Genomic DNA, 10829 nt, shown 5'->3' with positions numbered 1-10829 from the left:
CTGCATTTCTCCCTGACATGTTCTGTTGCTTACTTTTACTCTTTGACATTTGTCACATGTTGATATTTCATTCCTCACCTTCTTTACCATGTTATAAAAGTAGATATTTTCTTGTAACTTTTTTACACATTTCTGTATTTCACAGTGACCATAACTCTCATGGGTGTACTTTGTTAACTTTTCTGCCTCACACTCTGGCCAACATAGCTTCCAATTGTCAGAGTCCACATCTGTTCTTCTAAAGAGTGTTCCCTTAAAGACCTTATAGTACTTGTCAAGTTTATCATACCCTCTTTTCCCTAAACAGTCCCCTCCTGATGTTATTGCAAAGTGTCCTTATGAGCTTTTCATCTTGGATTCCCTTCATGTATCTTATTTTAAATTCCTTTTCTTCCTCTTGATCAAACATTTCCTGATCTCCTCCCACTGGTAACCTGGATAAAGCATCAGCTACTACATTTTCTGATCCCTTAATATACACAATTTCGTAATCAAACTGTTGCATGAACATTGCCCACCTGGTTAATCTACTGTGATATAGTCTACACTCCTGCAAGTAACTTAAAGCTTTGTGGTCTGAATAGACTTTTATCTTGTGCCCTAACAGGTATGTTTTAAATTTTTTAAACGCCCAGTGTACTGTGAGTAATTCTTTTTCTGTGATAGTGTATGTTCTCTCATGTTTAAGTAACATTCTGCTGGCAAATGCAATAGTACAATGAAGATTTTTTCCATTCACAACTTTCTCCTGAAATAGTTCTGCTCCTAGTCCATAATCACTACTGTCAGTGTGGAGACAAAATGGCAAACTAAAATCTGGTCTGTGTAAAAGACTGTTCTTACAAAGTTCATTCTTAATTTTATCGAATGCTTTCTGGCACTCTTCAGACCAATTCCATGTAGCATTTTTTCTAAGTAAGTTGCTTAAACATGTTACATTAAGGCATTGTCCATTTACATATTTTTGATAGAACCCACAGAGTCCGTAGAAAGACTTTAATTGTTTTCGGTTTCTAGGTGATGGAAAGTTTACGATAGATTTTATTTTCTCCAGATCTGCACTTATCCCTTCCTTAGTAATGACATGTCCTAAAAATTTGAGTTGTGACACACCAAATTTACATTTTTCCAGTTTTAATGTCATACCACCTCTTCTGAGTTTCTCACACACCTTTTTCAATAACTTCAAATGATCCTCCCAACTTTGATTTGAAACTAATATATCGTCTACATAAATTGTTAATTCTGACACAACTTCTTGGCCAAGTACGTAGTCTAGTGCCCTTATAAATTCGGCGACTGATGAGTTTAATCCGAAAGGCACTACACAATACTGGTAACATCTCCCATTGTATAAGAAAGCAGTGTACTTTCTAGAACTAATTGCAAGAGGTACTTGATGAAAACCTGTAGTTAGGTCAAGGCTTGACATAATTTGGATATTTTTAAATTTATATAACAACTCATCGATGTTCTCTGGGTGGTCAGTTTCTCTGTATAAACATTTGTTTAACTGTCTGGAATACAGTACTAATCTGACTTGTCCATTAGGTTTATTTACAGTGACTAAGGGATTATTATAAGGGCTTATACTGCTCTCAATGATTTCACACACTTCCATCTTTTGCAATTCTTTCTTCACTGCTACCCTTTTCGAGATTGGAATACTGTATGGTTTTGTAAAGAAAGGTTCATGTGGCTTCAACTGTAACGTACATTGGTATCCAATTACTTTACCTGGTATATTGCTAAATACATCACTATATTCCCACAAAAATAATTTCAAATCTTGTTTTTGGTTCTCAGTTAGTTCTCTAGTTTCGGCTACTTTTTCATTTACCAACGTTTCAAACTCAATCTCGTCTGTATCAAAATCTGTGACATGGCTTTCAATGTACTTACCTTCTTTTGTAACTTCAATACTGTTCACAGTCTTATTCATACGAAACACATTTGATTGAAGAAGTTTCGTAGTGATGACTTCACCACTTGGTAGAGTCATCATTAATTTCTGCCCTGCCCAATCAAATGCTGCACTTACTTTTGTTATCCATGACATGCCTACGATAAAATCCTCTGTGAGATCAGGAATGACGAGACACCCATGTGACCATGATACTCCTTCAATTTCAAAAGTAATAAAAGCCTGACTCCTTATTGATTTACTGTGCTTCTCGGTAGCACCTCTTATTTTAATTCCTACTACAGGTAACTCAACATAATCCTTATTAGTTTTCAGTTTTTTACTTAATGTTTCTGATATCCCAGATACTTGACTTCCTGTGTCCACTAAACACTTTCCTTTCCATGATCCTATCTGCACATCAATAAATGGACTGCTTACATCAAAGTCAAATTTTTTGTTAATATTCTCATGTAATAAGTCATCTTCAATTTCACTAAATCCATATCCCTTTCCAGTGTCCTTACCTGTATCATTACCACCAGAGTTATATGCTGTTATTACCCTAATTGCATTTTCTTTGGCCTGATTACTATTCCTGAATATTTCATTAATCCAAATACATTCATTTGTGCTATTGTGTGTCTCTCCTTTATATTTATCTCTTAACACTTGTACAATGTGATACTTAATAAATAAATTAATTAATTAATTCTATGCCACCATTCTGGATACAAAGTTTCACATATATCAAGTGTTACCTTTCTGAAATTTTCATCATCCTTAATGGCACTACTGTTAACCCACAAGTTAAACAAAAATTGCTCACCATCTGACATTTCATCATCTACTCCCCGAATGCTGTTAAGATTACCTGCTGTCAATTCCTTCTCATTTTTTCTTACATGTATCAAGATCAAATAACTCATTGACTAAGATTATGGCATCCTTATCATTCAAATTGTCAACTGCTTTCATGTGTACCTCACTAACTTCATTACTATCCTCTTTTATATTAGTAATCCCTCTAGCTTCCAACTCCTCACTTACACCAATAAAACATCTTCTTCACTACTATCCTCAATCTCCTTTCCTTCCCAATCAACATCACAAAAATTATCCTCTTGATCCTCTGCACCATTACCTTCAGTATGCAGATACATATTTAAATCATCCTTACTAGGTGCTCTTTTCATTCCTAGCCCACCAGACTCTTCCATAAGTTCTCTAATTCCAAATACACTTGGATCATTTGAACAACTATTTTCCAGCAAGGTGCCCCTCTCAGCCCACTCATAGAATGAATCTAAGTTTAATTCTTCACAGTTTTCTAAGCAATCAGTGTCTTTAAATAACTTACCTTCTGTTTCTGGTTTATTTGTATGACATACATTATTTGTAACAGATACTACATTAATGAGATAACACTTCTCTTTAAAATAATTACTCATTATGTCACTGGTATCTTTCTGTTTAGTTAGACAGTTTGGGTTGGCCCTTTCCATTTGTGTATAAGTAGCTCCTACCTTGCGGACCGCCAATGGATCCCTATTCAGTTTTTTAACTCCTGTTCAGTTCTCCCCATACCATTATGACTATTCCACTCCTTTGGTTTATTTCCAAAGTGTCTGTTACCAAATTGATTGACTATTTCCATATTGACCCTTGTAATGGAAATTGTGTCCTTGTGATCCCTTGAAATTGTACTGGTGATTTCTCTGATGAGAATCACTACTTCCAAAACTGTGTGGTTCCTTTTTATCATGTTGTGTGTTTCCCCAATTTGTATGCCCTGTCTTTCGAAAATTGTTTTGACTATGGTGTGGTGGTTTACCCGTTTTCTCAATAATTCTGTCTAGTTTGTCAACATATTTCAAAAACTGATCAGTTGTGTCATATGGACCATAAGCTAACTCCCACTGTAGTTCACACGGTAGCCTCCTTTTAAGTGCATCAATTTGAGTGAGTTCATCAAAAGGTTTGCTTAGGTGAGTGAGTTTCCTTAACTGATTTCTGCAAAATTGCTTCATGCTACCATATTCATGTTTATAAACAGGTCCATTCAAGAATTCGCTTTTTATTCTTGCTTGTTCTGTCTCTGACCAGAATTTACTTAAGAACCTCTCCTCAAACTCTGCAAAAGCCATTCCCTCTGTACAATAATGATTAGTCCATGACAATGCTTCACCTTCTAGAAATCTTTTCACAACTTTAATTTTCAAATTATCATTCATATTTGGAAAAAAGTTATCTTTGCAATGCTGCAGGAAATCTACCAGATGCATACTGCTCTCATCTGAAAAGTTTTTTACTGGAATGTTGCACCACAAAGTGCCAATATTGTTCGGCAAACTATTGGTGACCATATTGCTACTAACATTTTCAAGTTTCTTAGTGATGTCATTAATACTACTTTCTAAACTCTTGACTTCATTTTTGTTTATCTGATTATTTACATCTATTTTTTCAGTAATAATTCCTATCTTTTGTTCAAATTTGCTTTCTACTTTAACAATTTTATTGTCTACAAGAGAAATACAATCAGATACTGTTTCTTCTACATGTTTGATATCTGAATTCACAACTTTAAACACATTATAGATTTTCTCTCTACCTGTATTAACTTCAGTTTTCAGATTTTTTACTTTTGCATCTACATTTTTAACTTTTCTCCCGACATAATTGACCTTACCCGTGATCTTAACCATATTACGACTCCAATTGGAAATTTTTGCTTCTACTTTTTGAAAGTGATCGTCATTTTTCTTTTCATATTCTTTGAACTGTTTTTCAAATTTATCACTCATGAGCTTAAGAGTCTGGTCTAACTGAGCAGCATTGTTTTGCTCCATTTGATCCAAACGAATCTCATTAGCATCAAGTCTGTCTTTAATATTTCCTAACCACTGTCCGTTTTGTCTGTTAGTGTCATCAATTGCCTTAAATTTTCACTCCATATAATTCATTATTTTTGATAACATGTCTTTAACTTCATTCTGTCTTTCCGTACGAGTTTCAACTTTGTCTACAGGATTCGGACTATTACTGTTGCATTCACTTTCGTATGATAAATTTACATCTGTACTAGCGTTGGTGACACCGTCGTCAATACTTTCCTCTTTCACAATAGTCATCTTTTTACACAGGAATAAACAAAACACAACAAATTTATCTTTTCCAAAGGATACTAAACTATCTTACTCACAGTTTACTGATTTTCTTATCTTATAATGTCTTCTTTGTTGATTAGTGCGTGATGGAATTCACAACACTGAAACACTACACTTATATGAATATTGCTTTTTAGTTGCACAACACTTTACACTTTTCTCTTCTTTCTTGACTTATTGCGCCGTTATTCTTGCTCCAGTAACTGCATTCCGTTGTCTTGAAGTGTCAGCATTCGACTTCCTTTGTCTTGAAGGTATCAGCATACGACTTCCTTGAACATTCTCATCCAGGATGTACGAATTCTGTCGTTTTCTTCGCAATCTCGGTGGTAATTTATTTCGGTAACGTTTTTAATAATCCCGGACGAGCCCCCATATTGTACTGGTTGTTACCTATCTCATTTCTTGATAACTGAATGATTGTGGAATCTTACGTGGTATACTGTGGTAGGACCACATTCGCACCATGTGTTTGTAATTGAGAATAATACGAGTAGTTCCAGCACAATTTCAGCAAGACTTATTTATTAGTAGCTGCTGAAAGATTACACACTGCAGATCTCGTTTGTCTAGGGGTTTTCAAAGTTTTGTCTGCAAAAATAATTACTCCATCAAGCATGGCCTGAGTTTTCTTCTTGTTTGAAATAAACACTACCGGATCCGAAATACTTTCAGCTAAAAATTATATTTATTCGTACTTTTTGTTTAGTAACTACAACATTTTCACTATGTACATTGATTGATACTCTAAATGCATTATACTGTACTGGTCACGTAACACGTCCATCTCCCTCCAATACCAACAAAGAAGTGGCGGGCAAGCCATAATGTGCCCGGAAGTTGCAGACATTCCTGCATTTCAGATTCTTTGGTCTACTGACCTTAATAAACTCCAAAGATACATGTAAATAAAAACATATAAATATACAACATTTAACATCTCAAACGAATCCATTATTTATCATAAAAGAAAATATTCATAATTAAGTAAATTAAATACACTTTCTGGCAACATAATGAAGTTACCTTAGCTCTTTACTGTGGGCATCGTACTTTTCGCATGAGATAAACTTTACCTCCGACAGTTAATTACATTACACACCTCAGTCCTGATAGTAAATGACTAGTGAAAAAATTCCAGATAGTATACAAAATTTTATAGGGAAACTCGAATCCTGGTTCCATAAAAATGGACTAAAATTTACTGTCATGAAGACCCAGATAATGCAGTTTGCCTCTAAATAATCAGCAATAGGTCCTGTAAAAATAGCTCATAATAATCAGCTGATGACAGAAGAAAGCCACGAGATTCTTGGGCCTAAACCTTGACGAAAGTCTTTACTGGAAGCCACATAAAGACTTCTTGACAAATAAATGAAATGCCCTAACTTCTGCAATATTTATTTTACCTGGTGCCACTCATATTTTGAATCAATTATTCATTACGGAATGAATGATTTTTCTGGGGAAATTCTACAAACAGAAGAAAATCATTAAAAACATGTATGTTACCCATAAAAATGAGTTATGTCACACATTATTGAGGCAATTAAAAATGATAACCATTCCTTCATTGTACATCTTTGAAATTTTGATTTCTGTATAAAATAACCAATGTAAACTGGAAAAGTATTGCCTTAACTATAGCTATGGTACTCATCACAACAGAAATTTGAACTTCCATCATATAACTTAAAGCTTTTACTCCATAACATTTTAATATAAAAATGTTACTATACCATTGAAAAATTCGAGGAAGACAGTTTTACAGTTTGAACAATAGAAAGACATACACAATTAATCTGTAAAATGATAATATATGAGAAATATTGTAGTGTTATATGTATTTTTATTAGATGCCCTTGCATAATTGTTAATCAATAATTCATAACTTCCTAAAAACAATGTAAAAAGGTCTTTTGTAAATCATTAATTTCATTTCAAACTTGACGTGTCTCGTATACAGCAGAGCTAATGATCTGTATGTAATGAGACTAATAATTTACATTTCATGCACATTACACAAGAAAAGAGAAATTCTAGTGCATACAGGATCTAGTTTACATATTTATCAATGGACCCTGTTGCCTAAATATTGGCCATTGGCTTCATTCTACTCTCTGTGTCCAACAACTAGACCATAACAATCCATGGTATGCAACACACAGAATTAGACTTTGGATTATGCCATGCTTTTGCTTGGAACTTTACCATGGTGGCTGTGACTGGACCAATCACTGTTGCTGACTTCCCCACACATTACCATCTGCTGCCAGACATTGCCAATGCACATCTCACTGATAACATCACTGGCCTGGCTGCTACCAGCAATAAGTTTATCCAGTTGGCAGGCAGCAGAGACGCCAACCTGCTAGAGCAGTTCCCAGGTTAACAAGGCCTCCAGGCACTCCAAAAGAGGTACATCACAGCAGTGTGCACTATATTAAGACTACTGCAGGCCAACCAATTTTATGTAGGCCAAGGTGCCTTGAACCTCACCATTATGCTACTGCCAAGGCAGGATTCAAGACTATGCTGAAGCAGGGCATCATTCACCCTTCTAGTAGTCCATGGCCATCGCCTCTACTCTTCCTGCCCAAAAATAATGGAAAATAGTGTCCATGTGGAGATTATCATGCCCTTAATGCTAGAACAGTTCCTGACTGTTATCTTGTACCCCTGTTGAGAGACTATAATTAATTATGCTTTACATGGCACAACTATATTTAGTGTGCTAGACTGTGCCAAGGCCTACACACAAATTTCTGTGGCTGATGAAGACATACTGAAGATGGCTATAATTACACCATTTGACCTCTTCAAGAGTCTTTTCGGGACATTCAGTTTAGGCGGTGCTGCACAGACTTGACAGAGATTATATATTAGGAGCTGCACGGTTTGTTGTTTTGTTTCATGTACCTTCCCAATATACAACTTCAGCTAGTTACTGTTCAAGCTTGGACAATCCAGTTTTTTTTGTATCAGTTGTATGTGTCCTTGATTCATTTCATGTTCAGATTACAACTCAATACTACTACTTAGCGAGTATATACAACAAGTGTTTCAAAAGTTTTCCACAGTCGTCTCTAAATTTTATTTTATTTTATTTTATTATTATTATTTATTTATTTATTTATTTATTTATTTATTTATTTATTGCAGGAGGAGAATGAAATTTTTTGTGAACATACTTGAAACATTTAGCTACACATTGAGCCTACTCAATGTATCCTCCATCAGCTGTGACACATCTGGCCCAACGTTCTTTCCATGATGTAAATGCACTTTGGTAAAATTCTTGGAATTGACTTTTACACCATCACTTGACACAGGAAATAAGATACTTCTCACTATCAAATGTTTTACCGCTCATGTGGGCCTTCAGATGACCAAAGAGGTAAAAATCAGACGGAGCTAAGTCCAGAATGTAGGGAGGTTGACGAACAATTTACCAACCCATTTTCCTGATATTCTCCTGCATCATAACAGCTTTATGGGGTTTGGTATTGTCATGGTGTGGTCTGATGATCCGACACTGAAGCTGTGTTCTTTGGGTCTTAATGGCACGTCACAGCATGTCCAATGACAAACAGTAATGGTCCCAGTTAATTGTGAAGCCAGGTTCCAAAAAGTCAATGAAAATGACGCCACACTGATCCCAGAAGAAGGTCATCACCTTTCGACCTGCTGTTCATGAAAGTCTTGGTTCCTTCTTCTGAGGGGAACCTGGATGACGCCACTCCATGGATTGGGTTTTGCTCTCAGGTTCAGACAAAAACAACCATGCTTCTTCCTGGGTAATGACGCCATCAAAACACTGTTTTCACTCTTCAGTAAAGATCTTCATGAGACCCTCGCACACATTCTTCCTCATTTTCATTTCTCTTGTCAATAATCTAGGCACCCAACATGCACAGATTTTTCTGCACTCTAGTGACTGTACCAGTGATACCACACTACCCAATGACAAAACGAGTCATTTCAGCAAGCTTTTGTGTCATCACAGATCTGTTATTTTGGATGAATTGATCAATAGTCTTCTTATTCACATCACTCACTGCCATTGATGGTCTTCCACATTGTGGATTGTCCAGTAGAGAGAAATCACCTTCTTTAAACCTCTGCAACTACCGCTGGATACTGCTGCGATCCATAAACATGGAGCATCTCCCTGTGAATTGATGTGGCAGAGTCATCGCCGATCTTGAAGAGGAACTCCATTACTGATTGTTGTCACAATATGACATCTACTTCACGGTCCATTATGGCTCACCTGTAAATCAAAGAAAATTCTTTTACGTACCAACTTATAGCTAAATGTTTTGAGTATGTTCAAAAAAATTTCATTCTCCTCCTACAAAAAATAAAAAAATTAGAGACAACTGTGCAAACCTTTTTGAATTCCTTTTGTATTGGCTTTACTGTGGTTCATCCTGATTATATTTTTTGATCACAGTACACCAGAAATGGTATTTTGTGTCTGTGCCTGGTTGAATTTACAATTGTTCATAATATTCAGTTTGCAAGACTGTCAACTAGTCTTGCAAAAAGCCCATCACTACCACTGATTTCCATCTTGCTGTATAGTGCCTCAGTGCTTGTGTTTCTTTCCATGATTGAGTACTACTGTTTGTAACCTCCCATTGCTTGACTTACTGATAAAACTAATACAGTTCCCTTAGATGAGCTTTCTATTGCTGCAATTGCTATGTTTTTTCAACAGTGAAATTCTTCCCAGAATAAAGCTGTAGAATGATTTAAGTAATACACTGTATTTTATTATTAATATATACACTGTTGATGTACTGAGCTTCCAACAAGGTGACTGGTGCCTCCTGCTACCACCGTAATTACTGCTACTATTATTCCCCACTCAGCTCATAAAAAATGTTCAAATGTGTGTGAAATCTTATGGGACTTAACTGCTAAGGTCATCAGTCCCTAAGCTTACACACTACTTAACCTAAATTATCCTAAGGACACACACATACACACACCCATGCTCAAGGAAGGACTCGAACCTCTGCCGTGACCAGCCGCACAGTCCATGACTGCAGCGCATTAGACTGCTCGGCTAATCCCGCGCGGCCCACTCAGCTCAGCTGGTGCTTACATAACTTGTGATACAAAATGATTCTGTAGCATATTTTACAACTTGACATTATTTACACACATTCTACATAATATTAGTTTTACAATAAAACAAATAGTTTTTCATTTGATCAATATTTACTAATAGAATCATAAAGGGTATTACATTTATAAATTGACATTCTACATCACAGCAAAAGATCTATTATTAGTTACCTACTTAACATCTGCTATGCCTTTCTCTATTGCCATCGTATTATACAATGTGGCTACAGAGATAAATTTGTAGACAATACTCCATTCTTCTTCATGCCAATAAATATGCCCTCTTTTATTTGTTGTGCCATTTCGTTCTCTGGTCTCTGATCCTTTCTGTTTGTGATAATATTTGGCACACTTGGTATTCTGTCTGAGTTAGCATCCAAACTAATTGGACTTAGACTTCATGTGGCAATATTGTCCAATGTATAATGATCCATGCTTTGTATAGAACTGATGAATATTCATCCCTTCCCTTTTCTAGATATCCAATATATGACACTTGTCAGTATACATTCCTTTAACTCTGATCTTAGCATTTTGGTCATTCTTAGGATTTGCTTTTACCTCTTCCACCACCTTTCTTTCACATGTATATTTGTAATCCATGGCTGCATGGGGCACTG

Source organism: Schistocerca nitens, chromosome 5, assembly GCF_023898315.1.
Source record: "Schistocerca nitens isolate TAMUIC-IGC-003100 chromosome 5, iqSchNite1.1, whole genome shotgun sequence".
NCBI classification, from domain to species: domain Eukaryota; kingdom Metazoa; phylum Arthropoda; class Insecta; order Orthoptera; family Acrididae; genus Schistocerca; species Schistocerca nitens.
This window is presented reverse-complemented; position numbering follows the sequence as displayed.